The sequence below is a fragment of the Rhipicephalus microplus genome, chromosome 3, assembly GCF_043290135.1.
Source record: "Rhipicephalus microplus isolate Deutch F79 chromosome 3, USDA_Rmic, whole genome shotgun sequence".
Lineage (NCBI taxonomy): Eukaryota > Metazoa > Arthropoda > Arachnida > Ixodida > Ixodidae > Rhipicephalus > Rhipicephalus microplus.
In genome coordinates, this window is record NC_134702.1 from 164,133,179 (window position 1) to 164,145,697 (window position 12,519).

A 12,519-nucleotide genomic window follows, 5' to 3' on the forward strand; every position below is an offset into this window, starting at 1 on the left:
TCAACCTCCTGTGTGCTACAGCTGTGGTGCTCCAGGACACATTGCTCGGTTCTGCCGTCGGCAAAGAGAGATGACATCGAGATACGAGCCATCGTCTAGACCTTCTCGTGGTGGCCACAATTATTAGTACGATCCTTGGTGGTCCACGTATCCCAACAGCACCCTACAACAAGGGAGCTGGCGTGGAACCTCTCCCACTTCTGACCGTAGCTTGACACCTCCGCCTGGCCGAACGCATCGCTCTCCTTCACCTCTATGGCGGCGGTCGCCACCACCACCGCCGGGAAACTAGCTGGCGCGGCCGATGGGGGTGAGGTCGCACAACAGGATTCACCTCATATACCTCCGCCAGTTTCGATGGACAAAAACCGGATGTTTGTGTCAATCGACGGATTGGATGCAACGGCTTCAGTGGATACTATGCCACAGTTTCTGTTATGAGCAGTTCGTTTAAAGATAGCTTAGGCCGCAAAGTTATGTTTTCCTATCAGGATTCTGGTAGATTTCGTGGCATGGGCAGGGACATACTTCAACCCATGGGGGTATGTGCCGTTAACAAGTTATGGACGGGAAAAACTTCCAACCTGAGTTCCTGATTCTGAAACGGTGAACACGTGATGTTATTCTCGGCATTGACTTCCAAGAGTGTGGCGCTTTCGTCAACTGCGGTACGGGTCCAGTTTCTGTTAGCGGTGTTGATGCCCTTCTCGCCTTAGTTGAGCAGCAGCTGCCTCCGGAAGACAGTGATTGTTTCCAAAGAGCTGACCTTACCCCCATGGTCTATGAGGTCTGTAGCCGTATCTACTCCAATAGCTGCAGTATCAGTCTTTTATGCCGTCGTTCAACCTCTCATGTTTCAATGTGCACAGAAAGGTGTAATAGTGCCTCATTCGATTATTACAATTACTAATGGTTGCGCGTTTTTGTGGGCACCTAATTCTTCGTCTGCGCCGATTATCGTTCCTCTAGGAATGAAGCTCGCACTGTTCCATGGTGTCACGGAAAATTCTATTGTCATCAAAGAAAAGGAAAGTGAGAAACGCGTGGGCACCTCTAAACAGAGTACCTTCCATGAGTCCTACATTTTGAATATGGTTGACAAGACGCTACGGTCACATGAACAACAGTTGGTCTAACTATTACAACGACTTGGGTCAGTGTTTGACTTCGGGGAAAAGGGTAAGCGACTGTCTTCACCATGCTCTCGACCACAGCATGCCATCGACACAGGCTTTGCTCATCCGGGTCGGCAAAAGCCTTACAGGGTGTCGTCATCCGAGCGGAAAGTTATAGCTGAACAAGTTCAGGACATGTTGCAGAAGGGCATTACTGATGAGTCGTGCTGCTCGTGGGCAGCACCTGTGATTTTGGTTCGCAAGAAAGGCGGTTCCAGCAGGTTTTGCGTTGATTATAATTGATTGAATGCCTTGACTAAACAGGATATATATCCACTGCCTCGGATCGACGACGTAATTCACTGTCTAAGTTCTGCTTCATACTTTTGTCCGCTCGATCTACGATCAGAATATTGGCAAATCCCCATACAGCCTGCTGACAAAGGTAAAACGGCATTTGTAACACCGCATAAACTATATCAGTTCATTGTGATGCCATTTGTGCTACGCAATGCCGCCGCAACTTTTGAAAGATTTATGGACTCGATTCTTCGCGGACTGAAATGTAAGATTTGTGCTATCTGGACGACGTTGTCATTTTTTGGCCGCACATTCGATAAACATAATGTTCGTTTGAGCCTCGTTCTGGACTGTGTGGGAAAGGCTGGCTTGGTCTTGAACTCCAAGAAGTGTCGGTTTGGTGAACGGCAGGCCTTGATGCTTGGCCATTTGGTAGACGAAGATGACGTCAGGCCTGACCCCCGGAAAATTCGAGCGGTCAGTGCCTTTAAGCCACCTAAAAGAACTTCGCAGCTTTTTCGGGTTATTTTCTTATTTTCTACGCTTTCTGCCTATATTTTCGGACATCATGTACCCATTGACCAGCCTCCTGCGAAAAGACTGTGCGTTCGAGTGGACATCTGACTTTGACGCTGCGTTTTGTCAACTCAAATTCCTTCTCACATCAGAGCCAATTCTCCATCATTTTGACCCATCTGCTCCTACGGAAGTACACAGCTACGCAAGCGGCATTGGCATCGGAGGCGTTCTTGTTCAGCGTCATAATGACAGAGAGCATGCCGTTGCCTGTACAAGTCGTTTCCTCAGCAAAGCTGAAAAAATTACACTGTGACCGAACAAGAATGCTTGGCAGCCGTATTTGCTATTCAGAAGCTTTGTTGTTACCTGTATGGGCGTCCTTTTACGATTGTGATAGACAATCATTCCCTATGCTGGCTCGATACTCTCCGAGACCCTTCTGGACGCCTTGCACGCTGGGCTATACGCCTCCAGGAATTAGACTTTAATGTTGCATACAAAAGAGGATGGCGTCATACCGACGCAGATTGTCTTTCTCGCCTTCCAATGTCTACGAATGACGACAGTACAGACACGTTCGACATCTGCTTTGCAACTGTTTCACGCGCATTTCCTGCTGTCACCACCTTACAGCGGCAACAGCGCAATGACTAGACTTTAGACTCTTCAATCGCCACTGTCAGAATCTCCAAGGGCAGTGGTTACTTTTGTCTTAACAATGGACTGTTGTACAAGGTGAACTTCTCGGCAAATGGTGCGCGATATTTGCTAGCGGTTCCCCAAAGCCTGCGGTACGACCCGCTCCATTTCATGCATGATGACCCGACGTCTGGTCATCATGTATTCATCCACACTTTGCATTGAACTCAAGAGCGCTTCTACTGGACTAAAATGCGACAATGCAGGAAACAATATGTCTCAAGTTGCGACAAGTGCCAGTGCCACAAACGTCCTACAAGCAGTCCGCATCGCCTCCTTCAGCATATAACGCCGCCCACAAAACCTTTCGAAGAAGTTGGTATCGACCTGCTAGGACCCTTTCGATGGTCTTACAACAATAACCACCGGTACATAGTCTGCGTCGATCACCTTACCAGATATGCGGAAACTGCTGCGATACCATCTTTCACAGCTAATACCGTCGCCTCCTTCCTGTTACGATCTATCGTTCTTCGCCATTGTCCACCTAGTGTTATCATCAGTGGTCGCGGTTACCAGTTCGTCGCCGACACTGTAGAGGTATTGCTTCGTCTGTGCACTTCGCAGCTTCGCCATTCAACGCCATATCATCCCCAGACGAATGGCCTTGTGGAATGCACAAACGGCACGCTTAGTAATATGCTGGCTATGTATATATCCTCAAATCACAGGAACTGAGATGACATTTTGCCATTCATTATCTATGCTTATAATACAGCGAAGCACAACACCACGGACTTTTCTTCGTTCTACCTACTCTACGCTCGACCATCGTGCAGGTGCATCAATACAATACTTTCATTCGAGCTCCATACGAACGATTCAGTTGCTCAAACATTCTGCTGAGCTTAGGAAGCCCGCCAAATTGCCCATATTCGCACACTGGCATCGCAAGTTCGCTCCAAGCAGAGGTATGATGAACGCCACGACACCATTTCATTCGAAAAAGGCACATCTAGTGGAAGTGAACCCCTCAGCGGAAACCTGGACTTTGCCAGAAATTTTTAGCGCACTATGTCGGTTTATTCGTTATCGTAAATCGCCTGAGTGACTTGACCTACGTGGTGGCAGGCTTGACGTCAGCTGGTCGTCGGTCAAGCCAAACACAGTTGGCGCATGTAGCTCGTCTAAAGCAGTTCCATACCACACTACGCCAACGATTCGCCTTGCTCAGCGGGCTTCGTCTGTGAAGCGGGGAAGGATACGGTATGAGCCGGGCCATGTTTTGGGGACAAAGGTAGAGGATGAGAAAGTAACTTGGTTCGGCCTATGTTTGCCATCATCGCTGAACGTCGCCTGATCTCCCCTGTAAATAAACAAAGTTAAACTCAATTTAACCATAACAATATATATTGTAAGGCAACGTTTTTCTGCAACACACTTCTTTTTCTTGCGAGCCTCTGCCCCAAAACACAGGTGAGAATGATGATAATAACTATGTACATATAATAAGATGAAGCGTATGAATAACGCTCACAGTTATTTTTCCCCCACGCGCGAGCGGCCAGCTAGGACACGTTTAAAACGGAAACGGAACGTCGAGCGAATGGCTTTAAACGCAGTACGTGGACAATCTCCAAACCACGACAGTGACAATCTGAAGAAAGGTCGCTAGGAGTAACATGATAGTTCACTGGTGACGTTTGTTCATTGATTGTATAGGGTCCAATGATGCGTGACTGAAACCTCTCACACAATCTTGGAGAATGAATGGGCGTCCAAAGCAACACTTCATCCCCTGACTGAAGGAGACGTCGTGATGAGAGCTGTCGTAGCGTTGCTTGCGGTCTTGCAATTCGGCTTCTGTATTAGGGCGAGCGCGTTGCCGACATGCATCGAACCTTGTGATGAACTGCTCTGATACGGTTGCTGAGGCGTCAGTTGGAACATTTACGAAAGATGATATGTGGGGTTTCACGTCCAAAAACTACCATATGATTATGAGAGACACCGTAGTTGAGGGCTCTGAAAATTTCGACCACCTGAGGTTCTTTAACGTGCACCCAAATCTGAGCACACGGGTCTACAATATTTCCGCTTCCATAGGAAATGCAGCCGCCGCAGCCGGGATTCGAACCCGAACATTTACGAAAGAGACGTCGATGGTGAACGTTGGTGAACGGCCGTACATATTCAAAAAACAAAAAAACGGCCGTACACGAGGTACAAGGGCGAGTTGCCAGTGGTTTTTTGAACAATGGTGTTGTGGGAAAACGTCACAAAAGGCAAAATTGTATCCCAGTTGTCGTGGTTTGGTGTGATGTACATAGATAACATGTCTGTTAGTGTCGGATGAAATCCCTCTGTCAGCCCATTAGTTAGGGGGTGGTATGCTGGCGTCGTCTTATGTACTGTGCCACAGGTTTGAAGCAGTGTTTCGATAATGTAAACATGAGCGTCTTGCCTCGATCACTCGGGAGGGCGCGAGGAGCACCATGACGCAATACGATGGTGTTGAGAAAAAAGTCTGCGGCGTCTGAAGTAGAACTTGTGCGTAGTGCAGCAGTCTCTGCGTGCCGTGTCAGGTGATCGACAGCAGTCACAATCCAAAGATTACCTGCTGGCGTGATGGGGAGAGGTGCGAGTAGGTCTATGTCAACGAAGACGAAAGGAGTCTCGGGGCACGGGATGGGTTGTAGGAGGCCGTCTGGTGTTGCAAAGGCAGTTTTTTCTTTGCCCGCTTCACGCATAGGTATTTACCAATAACCAGACAGTAAATCAAGGCTGGACAAAAATTCAGCATCTTGGTGAGAGTCAAGTACGTCGTCGACTAGGGGCATCGGGTATACTTCTTTGCGCGTGATTTTGTTTAGTGCTCGATAATCGACGCAGAATTGCACCGAACATCCATCTTTTGGACTAGCACTAGAGGTGAGGAGCAGGAGCTGGGCAAAGGCCAGATAACAACTCGTTTGAGCATATCAGCAACGTTGACCTCGATGATTTCTCGCTCTGCGGACAACACATGATATGGGCGACGGCATACAATTGCAATGTCTTCCGTTTTATTTCGATGCACGGCAACGTAAGTGCGACTCAAAAGCTTGGAATTGACATCAAATGAAGCGCTGTGCTTTTGAAGCATACCCAAACATTCTTGCTTTTGCGCTGGCGTGAGATCAAGTTTTATTGTGGCTGTTAAAGCAGCAGTTGTAGCATCGTCATCAGTTCTCGTAGAGAAAGATGGAGAGTCTGCGTGAAGGGGCACCAGAAAAAGTGGTTTGGTATCTGTGAAGCTAACCACGCTGGCGCCCTGGGGCAGTGCAAAAAACAAAGTAGAGTTAACTGCCGTAACTAGTGCTTTGCCATCACGAAGGCGCACCAGGCTAGGAGAGATGGTATGTCCACCAGAGATGTAGCGTCCCAACGGTGCTAGGAACACATCACCAGTACTGATCATATCTGATGTCAGGGTCAGAATATGCTCATAACCTGGAGGAATAAAACAGTCATCAGCGGTGACGAAGCGCTGGCTCTGAGCATCGTTAACAGACGAAAGCGCTGTATCTTACACGCAAACGACCTTCTGACGGCAAGATATCACGGCTGAAGCCTAGGAGAGAAAGTGCCATCCTAAAATGAGTGCATTAGTACACGATGACAGAACTAGGAACTGTATAGGGGAAGGATGCCTAAATGAAAACTCGTGCTGTGCAAACACCAGAAGGCTGAACAAAACCCGAATTAGCACAGCGAAGGGGAGGGCCATCATATGGTGCCTTCACTTTGCGCAAACGGGAACACAAGAGTACACTAATAACTGAGAACGATGCACCTGTGTCCACCAAGGCTTCAGTCGATATATCCTCAACATACACTGAAAGTACATTTGAGGGGCGTTGCGGAGAGATTAGATGCAGTCCGCAAAATGCAGTTTTCCCTCCTGCAGCTGCACTGTTTAGTTTTCCGGGCGATGATCAGACGCCGTGATAGTGACGAGGAACGAAGTGGTGACGAGGAACGAAGTGGTGACGAGGAACGGCGCATATGCGACGGGGAACGACGGCACGAGGAGCGGAAGTTACTGCCTTCATCGAAGCGCTGTGGAGATGGTGAGTGGTGTTGGTACAGTTTGTATGTGTGGCGATGTTGTGGAGCAGGGGCAAACTCATCCCTCCAGACCTCACCATAGCCGCGCCTTTCGTCTTGTTGATGTCGACGACAGAACCGTGAGATGTGGCCGCGTATTCCGCAATAATAGCAAATTGGTCGAGATGGATGCGAGGCATGGAAAGAAGGAGGCGTTGCCCTTGGGACGAGGACATTCAGTGAATGCTGCGTAGTTGACCCTTACTGTGGTGATTGCTGAGAAGGTGACGCTGCACCCACCTGAGCACACGTCGGCTTTGGAGTGGTATGCGAGCTCAGGACTTGCTCACACGTCATGAACGCTAGTTACTTTCTCACGATGTTGCGGAGGCTGCCTGCAGAAGGTGTCATGCGGAGCTCATAAGACGACGAGGTGCCCTCGAGTTGCAGCTCCTCGCGGATCATGGACCGTATCAATACATGGAGCTCATTGCCATGCGTTGACCTGAGATCTGCTGTGTCAGGTAACGCTTTAGCGGCAAGAAATTGAAGGTCATCGAGTCGCTGACACCTACTGATGGCATACGCGACCGTGGTGGGATTCTTTGCCGCTAAAGCGTTAAATGCGCCGGCGCCTATGCCCTTGAGCAGGTGGCGAACGCGGTTATGCTCCGCCGTCGAGCTGTCGACACGACGGCATAAGGCGAGGACATCTTGAATGTACGAGGTATAAGACTCGCCGAAGTGCTGCACACGTTCAGCAAGCTTCCGTTTGGCTAAGTCTGCACAGACAGAAAGGTTGGCAAATATCTGACGGAGCTGCTGCATAAAAGTAGGCCAGTCTGGGAAATGCAGCTGATGGTTGAGCGACCCCCATCATGTCTTAGTGACCCCCATCAGATAGAACAGTACGCGAGACAGCTTCACAGAATGGTGTCATTAGTTAAGCGCACTCACACGGTCGTACTCATCCAACCAGTCTTCAACGTCTTCACCGCGAAGGCCGGCGAACATCGGGGGATCTTTTTGAGGGGCGGCGACAGTCCAAGAAGGCATGCCCAGGGGTGCAGGCGGGGTGGATGGAGCCGTGTTGTTATGCTTGTCTGGCGACAAGACCGTAGGCTGACTGCGCAGACGGCGACCAGACCGGAGCTCCAGGGATGGTTTGTAGTCGAAGATAACGAAAAATTGCTGCAGGGAGAGGCCCAGGTGACCGGAAAGTACTGTCCACCACTTGTTTGGCAACGTTTTGGCTGCAAGACACTTCTTTTCTTGATGAGCCCTGCCCCACAACACAGGTCAAACTGATGACGACGGCTGTGTAGAAGGGATAAGATGATGCGTATAAATAACGCTCAATATAAATAAATAAATAAATATTTATATATATATAGGCTGTTCCACGTAACTTTAGCCAGAGTATAAAAATATGCCGGAACACACAATCACGACGCGACTAAATGCATGTTGCTCACCGTTGCCTGGAGTTCATCGGACTATTTCTTGTGTTCTCAAATATTATTTATTTGATAAGTTTAATTACCTAACTTTTCAAAATCGAAGATAGACAACATTTTAAATGAGAAAGTATTAGATCGGTTTGCAAAACGTCCGATTAGACAGTTTTGATCTTTATATCGGTTAGGTATCAGTGTTTTTCTTCTAACTACAAATGCCTCTGAAATACCAAAAAATTCGGCTGCTGACCCGCAGGTCGTGGGTTCGAACCCCGGCTGCGGCGGCTGCATTTCCGATGGAAGTGGAAACGTTTTAGGCCCGTTTTTTCAGATTCGGCCGCATGTTAAAGAACCCAACGTGGTCGAAATTTTTGGAGCCCTTCACTACGGCGTCTCTCATAATAATATGGTAGTTTTGGGACGTTAAACCCCACACGTATATCAAATACAAAAAATACCACGTGATAAACCCGCTCGTGCGCCAGTGCTCGCAATGATTTTAGTGCTTCCTATTGTTTCGCGTACGAATGCCCGTAGCATTTGCCCCATTGTGCTGTCTTGTCCCATTGTGCCGTAGCATTTGCCCCATTGTGACGATGGTGGTGGCTTTACGATGAACACGTTTTTCTATCGGCCACAAAAAAACATAAGCGCTGCAACTGCTTATCGCTGTCGTGAACTGGTGCGAGGGAAGTGGGTCGTTCGTTCGAGGAACGTTAGGGAGCACTACAATCATCGTGCGCACTGACGTGCAAGCGGGTTTGTAACGTGGCGTTTTTTGTATTTGATTGATATGAGGGGTCTAACGTCTAAAAACCACCATATGTGTACACAAGTCTTTCTTCGTAAAGCGCGGAGTTGTTGCATCAGCTCTTGTTTTCACCGTCTTTCTGTCGAGTAAATCAGCACGCACTTTATCGCGGTTTGGTAGAGAAATTTGAAGCTCCTATTGCAATTGTTCAATTCGCGAACACACCTTCTCATTAGGAGCTAAATAAAGCATCAGTTGTTAAAGTGGGATCGGAATCATTTTTTTTGCAATGCTACCGAGATGAATGTAAATTTATGCTTGTTTGGCATATTTTAAATAGCACAGTAATATTTTCAGGCTTTTGTGCACTTAAGACTGCAGTTTTCATGCATTGAGTTACTGCGTGCAATCAATCATAAGAGTACACCGATGCAACACTCTGCTGGGCAGCGAACTGCCTTTTTTCCAAGTACATCAGTGCTTCTGTACTCGACGCTCTTGGGGCTTCCTCTACAAGGGTCTCTTCTTTCGTCTCCTCTTCTTCTTCGTCCAGTAGGACGCTCGCTATTAATTTTTTGTACACAGTGTGGCGCACATCTGAACGCAAGAATCACATGTGTCATAGTCCTCAAAACGCAAAACGCTGACTTTTCAGACAACGTCTTTTCAAAACTGCGCGATAGGCATGGAATGGCGTTCCGAAATTTCTTTGTAAAATTAAAATACGCTCTGCGCCAATTTCATTATACTTTATTGTGTTAGCAATACGTCCAACCATATTGCGATGACCGATTGCACAACAGTTTGTACAACTACACAGTTCGTTTAACTGACGCTCGTTCAAGCGTTATTTCGTGTACATTAGCCGAAGAGCACTTTCGGGGGCTGGGCTGTCATACGCTGCAGTTGTTGAGTTGAGTTGAATAAACTTTCTTTGCCCAACGGTTGTTGCTGTGCCCGAGGCTAGGCTGCCAGTGACATATCATACGAGGAACATCTTTTCAGGTCCTCGGCGACGGCCCTGGCCCGCTAGACAGCCCACACCTCGTCTTTCAGGGTCTCGCTGAGAAGGGCGGCTTGCCATCGCTCAGCATGGCACCCCGTTTCGGTGAGTCCCTCAGTTGACGTCATCCTTTCTCGTGGCCTTTCTTCATCTCTTTCGCATTGGCAAAGTATATGTGCAATATCGGCTCGTTCATGCGCGCACTACGGGCAGCCAGGCGATGGGTGCAGCGTGGGCCATAAGCGGTGCAGATGGTAGGGGTTCGTGAACTTGCTCGTCTGCAGCCTTCTAAGGTCCACCACCAAAGACCTGTTCAGGCGCACGTAAGGCTGCGGAAATTTCTTCCGGTCTTTTCTGTAGTGCGCAAGCACGTCGTGGCACGTGGCAGGAAATTCTTCTCCATAGCAACCGGCGCACCTCTGTTGCCTCGCCTCTTCTGCACCAACTTCAGTTGCCGCAGCAACGGACGTAATGGGGGTGGTAAGTTGGGCATTTCCAGTGCCTGTGGCCACCACAGTGCCTCTTCCGGTGCTCCTCCCAACCATGGGGGCGGCTACTCCCTATGTGGCCGCGTCGCGGCGGGTAAGTTGCCTCGCAACGAGGTGGGCGCACTTGTTATGGTTGGGCAGGATGCCGGTTAGTCTTTGGCTGCTGACGTTCTTGCGGCTAGTTTTATGGCTGTTGTTGTTGATAGTTCCACTGTCACCCATGTGAGCGGGAAACTACTTGAGGGCCTTGTCAGTATTCTTGCCTGACGCGAAGTCCCCAGCTCTGGCGTTAAGCATGCGTGCCACCTCCTCGGACACCCAGCCTTTAATATAGCTCCGAATCGCTGATTTAGAATCGCTTATAAACAGGTTGTCGTCTGCACCGCTCAGGAGTACCGCTAAAGCTATGGCCATTTCTTTTGCAGCTTCGGATGATGGCAGCCGTGCTGATGCCGTGACCCAAACCTTTCCTGTTGTATCCAAGACCACCATAGAGAAAGCAGGTCCCACCGCCACTGACCAGAGTTGCTATTGATGTTGCCGCTGTCGCTGCAGTCATTGTTGTCGTAGCAGTAGCAGTGGTGGTAGTGTTAGCGCCTCGACTTTGCCTTGCTCGTTCACGGGTGGCGGCGGGGGTTCCGAGCGTCCCCCATTGCCACCGCCGGCTGACAGTGGATACGTGTCCGCATCAATGAAGAGGACACCCTGTTGGCTTCCATGCGCCTTCAGGATTGCTGCAGCTCTGCATTTGCGTCGTTGCAAGTCGTGAACGGGGTGCATGTTCCTGGGGATGTTTTCTGTCAGTATGCCGTCCCTGACTTCCGGTCGCAATGCTTCCTTCAGTCCACGCGCCTGATGATATCGAATCCCGAGCAGGTCGAGAATGCGTCTTTTCGTTCTTGTGCCAGACAACCTCTCGAGTTGCGCGATCCTCTGCGCTTCTGCTATCTCGTCGAGGGTGTTGTGCACACCGAGCTCCAGAAGCCTACGGGTTTCCATATAGTGGTGCACACCCACGGCCACCTCGAACGCTCGACGAATCGCCGTGTTCAGCTTCTCGGTTTCGCTTCTGTTCCAGTCGGCATACGCAGCGACATAGGCTAAGTGGCTGAGCGCGTACGCTTGTATTGAATTCGTCACGTGTTCCTTCAGCCCTTTTCTTTTTTTGCTACACGATGCACAAGGTGCGTTGCAGCGCCCACTTTCTTTTGCAGTCGCGCTACCAGCTCATGGTTCGCACCGTTCTCTTCCGGCCGCAGGCCGAACACTCGTATTTTGGACACCGTTGGTACTTGGTCCACTCCTTCGTCATGACGCGGATGCCCAAGCCACGGGCGCCCAGTACAGCCTCGCGGTTGAGGTCTTTTCTTGCGTGGTCTATGCAGGAGTATTTCCGATTTATCGGAAGAGCAGACGAGTCCCGTGCCTTCGAGGTGCCACTCCACGGCCCGGACGGCCTGCTGCACTTTTTTTGCATTCCACCAACGCCCGTATTCGCTGAGGTCCACATGGTCACGTCGTCTGCGTAGATCGTGGGAGTGATGCTCACTATTGCGTCGAGACGCTCCGGTAGTCTGGTCGTGATGAGGTTGAAAAGCATGGGAGAGAGCACTAAGCCCTGCGGCGTACCCGCACCCCCCATGTCAACTGTTCGTGGTGGGGCACCGTCGACGTTCACCGTCGCCTTGCGTCTGCTGCTGACGTATCAGTGGAACCTTGAACCAAGACCTAGTTGGCTGATCTTGTCCAAAATGGCAGCATGTTTTATTGTATCGAAGGCGCTTTTGAGGTCTAATCCGAGCAGGGCGTGCGTGCGTGCTTGGTGCGTTAATGACCTGTTCCTTGATTTGCAGCATAGAATCCTGCGTCGAAAGTCCTCTGCGGAAGCCGATGAGGTGAGTGCCGAAGGCATCCCGCTTCCCGAGGATCGTTGTCACCCTGTTGAGGGAGGCGTGCTCGATGACTTTCTCGACGCAAAATGTCAGAGATATTGGCCTCATATTTCGAACCTCAAGTGGTTTACCTGGTTTCGGTATTAGTATGTTATCCACGGACTTCCATTCTTGTGGAATACGGCCTTCCTTCCAGCATGCTTTGACATACTGATGTAGCTTCTCGATGACGTGATTGTTCAGGTTTCTCAGAATTCGGTTGGTGA

The 12,519-nt window shown here is 49.6% G+C and overlaps 1 long non-coding RNA gene across 1 annotated transcript in view; it reads right to left on the reverse strand.

The window, feature by feature from the left end:
- Nucleotides 1-3,634: 3,634 nt before the first annotated feature.
- LOC142803421 (uncharacterized) overlaps nt 3,635-12,519 on the reverse strand; it is a 31,599-nt gene continuing 22,714 nt past the window's right edge. Inside the window, exon 3 of the long non-coding RNA XR_012894107.1 lies at nt 3,635-3,939. This is a non-coding gene — a long non-coding RNA (uncharacterized LOC142803421). The remainder of the gene's footprint in view (nt 3,940-12,519) is intronic.